Source organism: Cryptomeria japonica, unplaced genomic scaffold (assembly GCF_030272615.1).
Source record: "Cryptomeria japonica unplaced genomic scaffold, Sugi_1.0 HiC_scaffold_109, whole genome shotgun sequence".
NCBI lineage: Eukaryota > Viridiplantae > Streptophyta > Pinopsida > Cupressales > Cupressaceae > Cryptomeria > Cryptomeria japonica.
Window position 1 is genome coordinate 310,001 of NW_026728931.1, and position 15,000 is coordinate 325,000.

At 60.0% G+C, this 15,000-nt stretch overlaps 1 non-coding gene across 1 annotated transcript; it reads right to left on the reverse strand.

The window, feature by feature from the left end:
• Positions 1 to 3,543: 3,543 nt before the first annotated feature.
• On the reverse strand, positions 3,544 to 3,662 carry LOC131865375 (5S ribosomal RNA). The gene has a single exon (XR_009364103.1). It is a non-coding gene; the product is annotated as a 5S ribosomal RNA (ribosomal RNA).
• Between the last annotated feature and the right edge of the window lie 11,338 nt (positions 3,663 to 15,000).

Consider the following 15,000-nt stretch of genomic DNA (forward strand, 5'->3'; position numbering starts at 1 on the left):
GCGTGCACCTTCGCCGCGGTGGGCACCATGGCGTGCACGAAGTCGGAGCCCGGTTTGCCCCGGGTGCGCACCTCGCGTGCACCTTCGCCGGGGTGGGCACCTTGGTGTGCAGACCTTGGCTGGGTTGCGCGCCCTGGTGGGCACCATGGTGCGCACCAAGGAGCGCTCCGAAGTGTGCTCCAAGGTGCGGCCTGCACGAAGTCGGAGCCCGGTTTGCCCCGGGTGTGCACCTCGGGTGGGCACCTTGGTGCGCATGCCTTGCCTGGGCTGCGCACCAGGGCGGGCTCAAGATGGCACCCGCGTTCCTTTTTTTTCACTATCTTTCAAAACGGAAATTTTAAAATCTCATTTTTTTTTGCCTTTTTCTGGAAATTAGTGAAGGCAGCGCATCAAAGGTGCGCACCTCGCTGCCCACCACGGTGCGCAACGCCGGTGGGCACCCGGGAGTGCTTCGAAGTGTGCTCCAAGGTGCTGCGTGCACGTTGTCGGAGCCCGGTTTGCCCCGGGTGCGCACCTCGCGTGCACCTTCGTCGGGGTGGGCACCTTGGCTGGGTTTGCCCCGGCTGCGCTCCGAAGCGGGGTTATTGGAGCGCCGCCTCTTTTTTTGTCGGAGCGTTTGGTGGGGTTTCTCGCATTGGCTCTTCCGAGGCCCGGTTGCCACCCTGGCGCGCACGAAGTCGGAAGTAGGGTTAATTGCCCGGGTGCGCACCTTTGCCAGGGTGGGCACCTTACCTGGGCTGCGCACCAGGGCGGGCTCAAGATGGCACGCGCGTTCCGTTTTTTTCACTATCTTTCAAAACGGAAATTTTAAAATCTCCTTTTTTTTTTGCCTTTTCTGGAAATTAGTGAAGGCAGCGCATCAAAGGTGCGCACCTCGCTGCCCACCTTGGTGTGCTCTGAGGTGCGCACCCGGGAGCGCTACGAAGTGTGCTCCAAGGTGCGGCGTGCACGTTGTCGGAGCCCGGTTTGCCCCGGGTGCGCACCTCGCCTGCACCTTGGCCGGGGTGGGCACCTTGGCTGGGTTTGCCCAGGGTGCGCTCCGAAGCGGGGTTACTGGAGCGCCCCCTCTTTTTTTGTCAGAGCGTTTGGTGGGGTTTCTCGCATTGGCTCTTCCCAGGCCCGGTTGTTGGGTGCGCTCCCACCCTGGCGCGCGCGAAGTTGGAAGTTGGGTTAATTGCCCGGGCGCGCACCTTCGCCAGGGTGGGCACCTTGGTGCGCACACCTTGGCTGGGCTGCGCACCAGGGCGGGCTCAAGATGGCACCAGCATTCCCTTTTTCTCACTATCTTTCAAAACGGAAATTTTAAAATCTCGTTTTTTTTTTGCCTTTTATGGAAATTAGTGAAGGCATCGCATCAAAGGTGCGCACCTCGCTGCCCACCTTGGTGTGCTCCGAGGTGCCCACCACGGTGCGCAACGCCGGTGCGAACCCGGGAGCGCCCCGATGTGTGCTCCAAGGTGCGGCGTGCACGAAGTCGGACCCCGGTTTGCCCCGGGTGCGCACCTCGCGTGCACCTTGGTGCGCACACCTTGGCTGGGTTGCGCGGCCTGGTGGGCACCATGGTGCGCACCAAGGAGCGCTCCGAAGTGTGCTCCAAGGTGCGGCGTGCACGAAGTCGGAGCCCGGTTTGCCCCGGGTACGCACCTCGCGTGCACCTTCGCCGGGGTGGGCACCTCGGCTGGGTTGCGCGCCCTGGTGCGCACCAAGGAGCGCTCCGAAGTGTGCTCCAAGGTGCGGCGTGCACGAAGTCGGAGCCCGGTTTGCCCCGGGTGCGCACCTTCGCCGCGGTGCGCACCATGGCGTGCACGAAGTCGGAGCCCGGTTTGCCCCGGGTGCGCACCTCGCGTGCACCTTCGGCGGGGTTGCGCGCCCTGGTGGGCACCATGGTGCGCACCAAGGAGCGCTCCGAAGTGTGCTCCAAGGTGCGGCGTGCACGAAGTCGGAGCCCGGTTTGCCCCGGGTGCGCACCTCGCGTGCACCTTCGGCGGGGTTGCGCGCCCTGGTGGGCACCATGGTGCGCACCAAGGAGCGCTCCGAAGTGTGCTCCAAGGTGCGGCGTGCACGAAGTCGGAGCCCGGTTTGCCCCGGGTGCGCACCTCGCGTGCACCTTCGCCGCGGTGGGCACCATGGCGTGCACGAAGTCGGAGCCCGGTTTGCCCCGGGTGCGCACCTCGCGTGCACCTTCGCCGGGGTGGGCACCTCGGCTGGGTTGCGCGCCCTGGTGCGCACCAAGGAGCGCTCCGAAGTGTGCTCCAAGGTGCGGCGTGCACGAAGTCGGAGCCCGGTTTGCCCCGGGTGCGCACCTCGCGTGCACCTTCGCCAGGGTGGGCACCTCGGTGCGCACACCTTCTCAATGTTTTCTTGCCTTTTCTGGAAATTGGTGAAGGCAGCGCATCAAAGGTGCGCACCTCGGTGTGCTCCGAGGTGCGAACCCGAGAGCGCTCCGAGGTGCCCACGAAGTCGAAAGTCGGGTTAATTGCATTGTTTTCCCCGGGTGCGCTCCGAGGTGCGCAACATCGGCGCGCACCAAGGAGGGCTCCGAAGTGTGCTCCAAGGTGCGCACGATGGCGTGCACCTCTGGTGCGCACGATTCGGAGCTCGGTTTGACCGGGGTGCGCACACCTTGGCTGGGTTGCGCACCTTTTGTGCGCTCCAAGGTGCGCACGAAGTCGGAGCTCGGTTTGCCCCGGGTGCGCACCTTCGCCAGGGTGCGCACCTTGATGCGCACGCCTTGGCTGGGCTGCGCACCTTGGTGGGCGCCATGGTGCGCACCTTTCGTGCGCTCCAAGGTGCGCACGAAGTCGGAGCTCGGTTTGCCCCGGGTGCGCACCTTGGTGGGCGCCATGGTGCACTCCGAGGTGCCCAAGATTGGTGCGCACCAAGGAGCGCTCCGAAGTGCGCTCCAAGGTGCGCGCGAAGTCGAAAGTTGGGTTAATTGTCCGGTTTGCCTCGGGTGCGCACCTTGCGTGCACCTTCGCCAGGGTGGGCTGGGGTGCGCACACCTTGGCACCCGCGTTTCCTTCATTTTAAATTTTTTTTTTTTACAATCTCTCAAGTGGGAAATTCTATAATCTCAACTTTTTTTGCCTTTTCAGGAAACTTTTGAATGGAGCGCATCATTGGTGCGCTCCGAAGTGTGCTCCAAAGCTCTCTCCAGCTGCGTGCACCTGCCCCGGCCGCGCACCCGGCCCCGCCCAGCTTCGCTCACCTGTCCCGGGCGTCTGGTGCGGAACCTTAGAGTAAGAAACATCACCGTGCACCTTGGCCAACGTGCGCGACTCGACCGAGCGCGCACTGGCCGAGGTGCACACCGATTTCACCTGGGTGCGCGCGCAGCACCTCGGGCGCACCGGGGTGCGCGCACAACGCCCGGGTTGCACCGTGGCCTGTGTGCTCGGGGCGCCTCGGGTGCGCGCTCGGTGTCGCCCCCGCGCGCGCGGTAGTGCGGGCAGCGCACCCCGGCCCGGCCCGGCCCCGACGAGAACGCAAACGGGCAAAAGGTTTATTCAAATAGCATTGCGACGCCCGGCGAAAAACTAAAAAAGGGTGCAACACCGGGACTTCCCGGGAGGTCACCCATCCCAGTACTACTCCGGCCCAAGCGCGCTTAACTGCGGAGTTCTGATGGGATCCGGTGCACTAACGCTGGTATGATCGCACCCGTTATGAGCTTGTCGCAGTGTGTACTTAGCAAACCGCGACCCACGTGCGAATCCACCCCGGCCACCCACCCCCGTCGAGGTGCACACCCTCCCTCGCGAAGTGCGCCCCGTTCGCCAAGTGTGAGCCCTGCCCGGGTGCGCGCACCTTGCTAGGGCGTCGGGTGTGCACCCGGCCCGGCCTACGTGCGTGCACCTGGAGGGGGCGTCGTGTGCGTGCAGTGTCCCGTCTGCAACGCGGTGCCCACACACCACCTCGGGCGCAACGACCTGCGCTCACATGTGGGCCGAGTGCACCTTGGTGCATGTTCGGGGCGCCTCGGGTGCACGCTCGATCTTGCCCCGGTGCACCAAGGCGCTCGGTTTGCCCCGGGTGCGCACTTGGTGCAAGGTGGGCACCCAAAATAGGGATCAAGCACCAAAACACAAGTTTCGGGATGCAAAATGGGACCCAAGGACCACAAATGCGTTCCAAGACCCATGATGGGTCCACGAGAACAAAAATGTGTTCCGAGACTTAATAAACAAATATTGGGTTTTAGGAGAAGAAACATGCTCTGATGCCCAAAACGAGAATCGACCCCGAAAAGGCCACAGGCCAAAAGTGGGATGCGAGACAAAAAAAAATGGGACCCGAGGACCAAAATTGGGTTCCCAGGTCGAAGACAGGGCAACCGGACAAGAAACGACCTCTAAGGCTCGAAATGAGTCCCGACGACTAAAACTTGACAAGAAGCACCCATCAGGCACCCAACTCGACACCCATGGGATGCCGACCCACCCGGGCTTCCACCTAGCACACCTTGGCACCCACCCACCCTCGCACCCAACCTCGCACCCAACTTAGCACCTTTGAACCCACATTGGCACTCACCCTGACCCTGGCACCTTGGAACCCACATTGGCACTCACCTTGACCCTGGCACCCACCTTTGCACTCACCTTGGGACCCACCCTGGCTCCCACCTCGGCACCCACCCAGACACCCACCTTGGTTCCTTGGCACCCACCTTGGATCCTTGGCACCCACCCCGACACCCACCTTGGCACGCAACTTGGCTACTTGCCACCCACCTTGGCTCCTTGACGCCCACCCCGACAACCACCCCGTGACCTACCCTGGCTAGGGTTGGTGCACACCCACCCTGGTGCCCACCTTGGCACCCACCCTATGACCCACCTTGGCACGCACCTTAGTACCCACCCCGTTACCCACCCTAGGACCCACCCCGTGACCCACCTTGGCCAGGGTGGGTGCACCCACCCTGGTGCCCACCTTGGCACCCACCCATCCTAGCACCCAGCCTGTGACCGGGCTTGGAACCCAACCTTGCACCCGCACCCGTCTTGGCCAGTGTGGGTGCGCACCCATCCTGGCACCCACGTTGTGACACACCCTTTAACCCACGCACCCTAGCACCCACGTTGGCACCCACCTTGGAACCCAACCTAGCAACTTGGCACCCACCCCGTGACCCACCTTGGCATCCACCATAGCAGTCGCCGACTTGGCACCCACCTCGGCACCCACCTTGACACTTGTGGACCCACCTTGCCACTCACCCTAGCATCGACCCATCCTAGCACCCACCCTGGCACCTTTGCACCCTAGCACTCACCCATCCTAGCACCTAACCTGTGACCCACCTTGACACTCACCCTCGCACCCACCTTGGAACCCAACCTAGCACCCACCCACCCTGACACCAACCCTAGCACCTACCCACCCTTGCACCCACCCTGTGACCCATCTTGGCACCCACCCATCCTACCACTCAACCTATCACCCACCTTCTCACCCACCTTGGCATCCACCTTAGCACCCACCCACACTGGCACCTTGGCACCCACCTCGGGCAAGGTGGGTGCACACCCACCCTGGCACCCAATTTAGAACCCACCGAGCATGTTACCCACCTTGGCACCCACATTGCAGCCCACCCTAGTACCCACCCTATGACCCACATTGGCATCCACACCCTAGCACCCAGGCACCTCGACACCCGCCTTGACACCCACCCTAGCACTGAACCTGTGACCCACCTTGGAACTCACCCTAGAACCCACCCACCCTGTGAACCACCTTGGCATCCACCTTAGCACCCACCCACCTTGGCACCCACTCTAGCACTCACCCATCCTAACACCCAACTTGTTACCCACCTTGGCACCCGCCCTCGCGTCCACCTTGAAACCCACCCTAGCACCCACCCACGCAGGAGCCCACCTTGGCACCCAACCTAACACCCACGCATCCTGGCACCCAACTTGTGACCCACCTTGGAACCCACCCTAGTACCCACCTTTGAACCCACTATATCACCAACCCACCTTGGCACCCACCCTATGACCCTCTTTGGAATCCACCCTAGCACGCACCCACCCTGGCACCCACCATGGAGCGCACCCTAGCACCCACCCACCTCGGCACGCACCTCAACACCCACCTTGGTGTGCGCACTGCGCCAACCTCTCAAAGACCCTATGTGGTGCGCTCCAAAGTGTACACCTTTGGTGCGCTCCAAGGTGCGCACCTTTGGTGCACACCGAGGTGCACACCAAAGTGTGCACCGAGGTGAGCACCAAAGTGCACTCCAGGGTGCACACCAAGGCGTGCACCTTTGGTGCGGTCAATGCAAACGAATTCGGAAGTTGGGGTCGATGTCCTAATCGCTGCTGCAGACTACACGTATGAGAATCGGACAAATAGCTTTATATAGGGGAGGTGTTGCGTTTGATGGGTCGACTCCCCTGGTTGTGTGCACTGCACCAACTTCAAAGACCCTGTCTTGTTTAAGAAGTCAAAAGTTGGGGTGGATGTCCTAATCATTGCTGCAGTCTACGCATGTATGAGAATCAGACAAATAGCTTATATAGGGGAGGTGTTGCATTCGGTGGGTTGACTCCCCTGGTTGTGCGCACTGCGCCAACCTCAAAGACCCCGCATAGCAGAAGAAGTCGGAAGTCGGATTTTGGTGAGCACCAAGGCGTGCACCTTTGGTGCGGTCAACGCAGACGAATTCAGAAGTTGGGGTGGATGTCCTAATCGTTGTTGCAGGCTACACATGTATGAGAATCAGACAAATAGCTTATATAGGGGAGGTGTTGGGTTTGATGGGTCAACTCCCTTGGTTGTGCGCATTACGCCAACCTCAAAGACCTTGTTTTCGTTAAGAAGTCAAAAGTTGGGGTCAATGTCCTAATGGCTCCTGCAGGCTACACATGTATGAGAATCGGACAAATAGCTTATATAGGGGAGGTGTTGGGTTTGATGGGTCGACTCCCCTGGTTGTGCGCATTACGTCAACCTCAAAGACCTTGTTTTCGTTAAGAAGTCAAAAGTTGGGGTCGATGTCCTAATTGCTCCTGTAGACTACACATGTATGAGAATCAGACAAATAGCTTATATAGGGGAGGTGTTGGGTTTGATGGGTTGACTCCCCTAGTTGTTCGCATTACACCAACCTCAAAGACCTTGTTTTCGTTTAGAAGCCGAAAGTTGGGGTCGATGTCCTAATTGCTCCTGCAGGCTACGCATGTATGAGAATCAGACAAATAGCTTATATAGGGGAGGTGTTGGGTTTGATGGGTCGACTCCCCTGGTTGTGCGCATTGCGCCAACCTCAAAGACCCTGCATTGCGGATGAAGTCGAAAGTCAGAGTTTGGTGTGCTACAAGGTGTGGTCGAAGGTGCTCACCTAGGTGTGCACCTTTGGAGCACAGGAAAAGTGCCCTCCAAAAGTGCGCACCTTTGGAGTGCACAAAAGTGCCCTCCAAAAGTGCGCACCTTTGGAGCGCAGAAAAGTGCCCTCCAAAAAGTGCCCTCCAAAAGTGCGCACCTTTGGAGCGCAGAAAAGTGCCCTCCAAAAGTGCGCACCTTTGGAGCGCAGAAAAGTGCCCTCCAAAAAGTGCCCTCCAAAAGTGCGCACCTTTGGAGCGCAGAAAAGTGCCCTCCAAAAGTGCGCACCTTTGGAGCGCAGAAAAGTGCCCTCCAAAAAGTGCCCTCCAAAAGTGCGCACCTTTGGAGCGCAGAAAAGTGCCCTCCAAAAAGTGCCCTCCAAAAGTGCGCACCTTTGGAGCGCAGAAAAGTGCCCTCCAAAAAGTGCCCTCCAAAAGTGCGCACCTTTGGAGCGCAGAAAAGTGCCCTCCAAAAAGTGCCCTCCAAAAGTGCGCACCTTTGGAGCGCAGAAAAGTGCCCTCCAAAAAGTGCCCTCCAAAAGTGCGCACCTTTGGAGCGCAGAAAAGTGCCCTCCAAAAGTGCGCACCTTTGGAGCGCACAAAAGTGCCCTCCAAAAGTGCGCACTTTTGGTGCGCACCAAGGCGCTGGTTCGGTCGTTGCAGGCGAGTTCGGAAGTTGGGGTCGATGTCCTGAGCGGAGGTGCAAACTACACAGGTGTCGGAATCGGACAAATAGCTTATATAGGGGAGGTGTATGCTTCGATGGGTCGACTCCCCAGGTTGAGCGCACCGCGCCAACCTCAAAGACCCTACGGTATGGATGAAGTCGGAAGTTGGGTCCGATGACCAATTCGATTAGTAGGTATGCTCATGAGGTCGGAATTTGGGTCCGATGACCTGCCATGTGCAGGAAGGCGAATGTTGACACTGTGCGTTGCAAGGTGCACACCAAGGCGCTGGTGCGGTCTTTTTAGTCGAGTTCGGAAGTTGGGGTCGATGTCCTGATCGGAGGTGCAAGCTACACAGGTGTGGGAATCGGACAAATAGCTTATATAGGGGAGGTGTATGCTTCGTTGGGTCGACTCCCCGGGTTGAGCGCACCGCGCCAACCTCAAAGACCCTACGGTATGGATGAAGTCGGAAGTTGGGTCCGATGACCGATTCGATATGTAGGCATACTCGCGAGGTCGGAATTTGGGTCCGATGACCTGCCACGTGCAGGAAGGCGAATGTTGGCACTGTGCGTTGCAAGGTGCGCACCAAGGCGCTGGTTCGGTCGTTGGAGGCGAGTTCGGAAGTTGGGGTCGATGTCTTGATCGGAGGTGCAAACTACACAGGTGTGGGAATCGGACAAATAGCTTATATAGGGGAGGTGTATGCTTCGTTGGGTCGACTCCCCGGGTTGAGCGCACCGCGCCAACCTCAAAGACCCTACGGTATGGATGAAGTCGGAAGTTGGGTCCGATGACCGATTCGATATGTAGGCATACTCGCGAGGTCGGAATTTGGGTCCGATGACCTGCCATGTGCAGGAAGGCGAATGTTGGGACTGTGCGTCGCAAGGTGCGCACCAAGGCGCTGGTGCCGTCGTTGCAGTCGAGTTCGGAAGTTGGGGTCGATGTCCTGGTCAGAGGTGCAAACTACACAGGTGTGGGAATCGGACAAATAGCTTATATAGGGGAGGTGTATGCTTCGATGGGTCGACTCCCTGGGTTGAGCGCACCGCGCCAACCTCAAAGACCCTACAGTATGGATGAAGTCGGAAGTTGGGTCCGATGACCGATTCGATACGTAGGCATATTGGCGAGGTCTGAATTTGTGTCCGATGACCTGCCATGCGCAGGAAGGCGGAATTTGGGTCCGATGACCGAGTTGATGGCGTGCCATGCGCAGAAAGGCGGAATTTGGGTCCGATGACCGAGTTGATGTTGATGGCCCGCCATGCACAGGAAGGCGGAATTTGGGTCCGATGACCGATTTGAAGGCGTGCCATACGCAAAAAGGCGGAGTTTGGGTCCGATGACCGAGTTGATATTGATGGCCCGCCATGCGCAGGAAGGCGGAATTTGGGTCCGATGACCTGACATACGCATGGAGTCCGACTCGGGGGCCGATGTTCGATTCGATGACTTGCATTGTGGGTAAAGTCGGAAGTTGTGGTCTTTGACCCGATTCGATGACCAGACTTCGGCTGCTTGAGAATCGGACAAATAACTTATATAGGGGAGGTAGTGTTCTCGAGCATCCTCCCCCCGTGCCCGTTTATGTCGATTGATGCTGGTGCTCGACTGGTTGGAGCGCTCGGATGCAAAAATCTTGCACCAGGATTTATCGATTGTGATGGACACGGCAAGTCTCCTGATTGCTATGCAGGAGCTCATCGTGAATCTCTATGCGGCCTTGGTATGGACTCGACCTGCGGAATGGTTCGGCAATGGTAGTCGCTCCAACACGTCCTTGCAATGGCCACAGAGGTGATTCGACTAGAGCTCCAGTCTAGCTTTTGGGTTGCTTGGCGGACTGGTATAGCCGCGATCGAGTTCCGGCCATGAACGTTTTAGATAGCTCTTGGGCTTTCTGGGACGGAAGTCGGAAGTTTGGGCTGTTGTCCGATTTGATGACCATTCTTCGGATGTGTGAGAATCGGACAAATAACTTATATAGGGGACTGTGTTGTCTCACGCAGCCCCCTCCGTGCCCCTCTATCTCGACCGATGTTGGTGCTTGAAAGGGTTGGGATCGCTCGGATTTATAAACGTGCACCACCATTTGTCGAGTGTGAGGGACGCGGCAGGTCTCCTAAATGCTATGCGGGCGCTCTCTGAGAATCTCTATCCGGCCTCGACACAGACTAGTCTTGCTGAATGGTTTGGCACTGGTAGTCGATCCAACACGTCGTTGTTGTGGCCGCCTAGGCGATTCGATTCGAGCCCCCGTCTAGCTTTTGGGTTGCTTGGCGGATTTTGCCCTATCCGCAAGTGAGCTCGGTCCCTAAACGTTCGAGAAACCCGATTGCTATGCGCCGACTCTCTTTCTTGCGAGCCTCCATCTAGCTTTTGGGTCTCTACGGAACGGAAGTCGGAATCTGGGACCGTTGTTTGATTCGACGAGGCAGACTACGGTTGTGCGAGAATCGGACAAATAACTTATATAGGGGAGGTGTTGATTGGAGCATTCTCCCCCGTGCCCCTCTAACTCGACCAATGCTGGCGCTCGAACGGTGGTAGCGCTCGGATTTTCATTGAGCGCCAGCATTGGTCGATTTAGAGGGGCATGCGAGATTCCCGAATGCTATGCGAGGGCTCTAACGGAAATGTCTATTGGTTTCGGTATGGATGCAATTGCGAGTGGTTCGGCAAAGGTAGTCGTTCCGATGCGTCCATGTCGTGGCCAAATCGATAATTCGATTTGAGCCCTCGTATAGCATTTGGGTCTCTCGATGTGATTCCGCATTCCAGTCCCTTTGGGCACTGCTTGAGCCGCATCCCAGGGGGTTCCCTTCCCAATAATCTGCCTCGCAACCCGATTGCTATGCGGTGAGGCTCCTCGGCCGCCTCGGAACTATCTGTGTATCAGACGCATCGCGGGATAAGGGGTTGGCAACGGTAGTCGCCCCAAGCGCGTCCGATGCTTGGACCATTCCGAGGCGGCCCTGAAGCCTCTTCCGTCTAGCCGTTGGGTCCTTCTCGCCGCATCCCTCGCCTCGCACCCCGATTGCTATGCGGTGAGGCTCCTCGGCCGCCTCGGAACTATCTGTGTATCGGACGCGTCGCGGGATAAGGGGTTGTCACTGGTAGTCGCCCCAAGCGCGTCCGATGCTTGGACCATTCCGAGGCGGCCCTGAAGCCTCTTCCGTCTAGCCGTTGGGTCCTTCTCGCCGCATCCCTCGCCTCGCACCCCGATTGCTATGCGGTGAGGCTCCTCGGCCGCCTCGGAACTATCTGTGTATCGGACGCGTCGCGGGATAAGGGGTTGTCATTGGTAGTCGCCCCAAGCGCGTCCGATGCTTGGACCATTCCGAGGCGGCCCTGAAGCCTCTTCCGTCTAGCCGTTGGGTCCTTCTCGCCGCATCCCTCGCCTCGCACCCCGATTGCTATGCGGTGAGGCTCCTCGGCCGCCTCGGAACTATCTGTGTATCGGACGCGTCGCGGGATAAGGGGTTGTCACTGGTAGTCGCCCCAAGCGCGTCCGATGCTTGGACCATTCCGAGGCGGCCCTGAAGCCTCTTCCGTCTAGCCGTTGGGTCCTTCTCGCCGCATCCCTCGCCTCGCACCCCGATTGCTATGCGGTGAGGCTCCTCGGCCGCCTCGGAACTATCTGTGTATCGGACGCGTCGCGGGATAAGGGGTTGTCACTGGTAGTCGCCCCAAGCGCGTTCGATGCTTGGACCATTCCGAGGCGGCCCTGAAGCCTCTTCCGTCTAGCCGTTGGGTCCTTCTCGCCGCATCCCTCGCCTCGCACCCCGATTGCTATGCGGTGAGGCTCCTCGGCCGCCTTGGAACTATCTGTGTATCGGACGCGTCGCGGGATAAGGGGTTGTCACTGGTAGTCGCCCCAAGCGCGTCCGATGCTTAGACCATTCCGAGGCGGACCCGAAGCCTCTTCCGTCTAGCCGTTGGGTCCTTCTCGCCGCATCCTTCGCCTCGCACCCCGATTGCTATGCGGTGAGGCTCCTCGGCCGCCTCGGAACTATCTGTGTATCGGACGCGTCGCGGGATAAGGGGTTGTCACTGGTAGTCGCCCCAAGCGCGTCCGATGCTTGGACCATTCCGAGGCGGACCCGAAGCCTCTTCCGTCTAGCCGTTGGGTCCTTCTCGCCGCATCCCTCGCCTCGCACCCCGATTGCTATGCGGTGAGGCTCCTCGGCCGCCTTGGAACTATCTGTGTATCGGACGCGTCGCGGGATAAGGGGTTGTCACTGGTAGTCGCCCCAAGCGCGTCCGATGCTTGGACCATTCCGAGGCGGACCCGAAGCCTCTTCCGTCTAGCCGTTGGGTCCTTCTCGCCGCATCCCTCGCCTCGCACCCCGATTGCTATGCGGTGAGGCTCCTCGGCCGCCTTGGAACTATCTGTGTATCGGACGCGTCGCGGGATAAGGGGTTGTCACTGGTAGTCGCCCCAAGCGCGTCCGATGCTTGGACCATTCCGAGGCGGACCCGAAGCCTCTTCCGTCTAGCCGTTGGGTCCTTCTCGCCGCATCCCTCGCCTCGCACCCCGATTGCTATGCGGTGAGGCTCCTCGGCCGCCTTGGAACTATCTGTGTATCGGACGCGTCGCGGGATAAGGGGTTGTCACTGGTAGTCGCCCCAAGCGCGTCCGATGCTTGGACCATTCCGAGGCGGCCCCGAAGCCTCTTCCGTGTAGCCGTTGGGTCCTTCTCGCCGCATCCCTCGCCTCGCACCCCGATTGCTATGCGGTGAGGCTCCTCGGCCGCCTTGGAACTATCTGTGTATCGGACGCGTCGCGGGATAAGGGGTTGTCACTGGTAGTCGCCCCAAGCGCGTCCGATGCTTGGACCATTCCGAGGCGGCCCCGAAGCCTCTTCCGTGTAGCCGTTGGGTCCTTCTCGCCGCATCCCTCGCCTCGCACCCCGATTGCTATGCGGTGAGGCTCCTCGGCCGCCTTGGAACTATCTGTGTATCGGACGCGTCGCGGGATAAGGGGTTGTCACTGGTAGTCGCCCCAAGCGCGTCCGATGCTTGGACCATTCCGAGGCGGACCTGAAGCCTCTTCCCTCTAGCCGTTGGGGCTTTCTCGCCGCATCCCTCGCCTCGCACCCTGATTGCTATGCTGTGAGGCTCCTCGGCCGCCTTGGAACTATCTGTGTATCGGACGCATCGCGGGATAAGGGGTTGGCAGTGGTAGTCGCCCCAAGCGCATCCGATGCTTGGACCATTCCGAGGCGGCCCTGCAGCCTCTTCCGTCTAGCCGTTGGGGCCATCTCGCCGCATCCCCCACCTCGCACCACGATTGCTATGCGGTGAGGCTCCTTGGCCGCCTCGGAACTATCTGTGTATCGGACGCATCGCGGGATAAGGGGTTGTCACTGGTAGTCGCCCCAAGCGCGTCCGATGCTTGGACTATTCCGAGGCGGCCCTGCAGCCTCTTCCGTCTAGCCGTTGGGGCCATCTCGCTGCATCCCCCACCTCCTCGGCCGCCTCGGAACTATCTGTGTATCGGACGCATCGCGGGATAAGGGGTTGGCAGTGGTAGTCGCCCCAAGCGCGTCCGATGCTTGGACTATTCCGAGGCAGCCCTGCAGCCTCTTCCGTCTAGCCTTTGGGGCCATCTCGCCGCATCCCTCGCCTCGCACCCCGATTGCTATGCGGTGAGGCTCCTCGGCCGCCTGGGAACTATCTTCGTATCGGACGCATCGCGGGATAAGGGGTTGTCACTGGTAGTCGCCCCAAGCGCGTCCGATGCTTGGACTATTCCGAGGCGGCCCTGTGGCCTCTTCCGTCTAGCCGTTGGGGCCATCTCGCCGCATCCCCCACCTCGCACCCCGATTGCTATGCGGTGAGGCTCTTCGGCCGCCTTGGAACTATCTTCGTATCGGACGCATTGCGGGATAAGGGGTTGTCACTGGTAGTGGCCCCAAGCGCGTCCGATGCTTGGACTATTCCGAGGCGGCCCTGCAGCCTCTTCCGTCTAGCCGTTGGGGCCATCTCGCCGCATCCCCCACCTCGCACCCCGATTGCTATGCGGTGAGGCTCCTCGGCCGCCTTGGAACTATCTTCGTATCGGACGCATCGCGGGATAAGGGGTTGTCACTGGTAGTCGCCCCAAGCGCGTCCGATGCTTGGACTATTCCGACGCGGCCCTGTGGCCTCTTCCGTCTAGCCGTTGGGGCCATCTCGCCGCATCCCCCACCTCGCACCCCGATTGCTATGCGGTGAGGCTCCTCGGCCGCCTTGGAACCATCTTCGTATCGGACGCATCGCGGGATAGGGGGCTGTCACTGGTAGTCGCCCCAAGCGTGTCCGATGCTTGGACCATTCCTAGGCGGCCCTGAAGCCTCTTCCGTCTAGCCGTTGGGGCCTTCCCGCCCCATCCCTCGCCTCGCACCCCCGATTGCTATGCGGTGAGGCTCCTCGGCCGCCTTGGAACCATCTGTGTATCGGACGCATCGCGGGATAAGGGGTTGGCACTGGCAGTCGCCCCAAGCGCGTCCGATGCTTGGACCATTCCGAGGTGGCCCTGAAGCCTCTTCCGTCTAGCCGTTGGGGCCTTCCCGCCCCATCCCTCGCCTCGCACCCCGATTGATATGCGGTGAGGCTCCTCGGCCGCCTTGGAACTATCTGTGTATCGGACGCATCGCGGGATAAGGGGTTGGCACTGGTAGTCGTCCCAATCGCATCCGATGCTTGGACCATTCCGAGGCGGCCCTGCAGCCTCTTCCGTTTAGCCGTCGGGGCCTTCCCGCCGCATCCCTCGCCTCGCATCCCGATTCCTATGCGGTGAGTCTTCTCGGCCGCCGCGGAACTATACCTGTTATTGCTACTGCATCCTTCGGCTGGTAACCTCCTCTGCCGCCTTGGAACGTTCTCTTTGTCGGACGCGTCGCGGGATAAGGGGTTGGCACTGGTAGTCGCCCCAAGCGCGCCCGATGCATAGACCGCTCCGAGTCGACCTTGCTTTCAGCCTCTCACATGCATAGACCTCT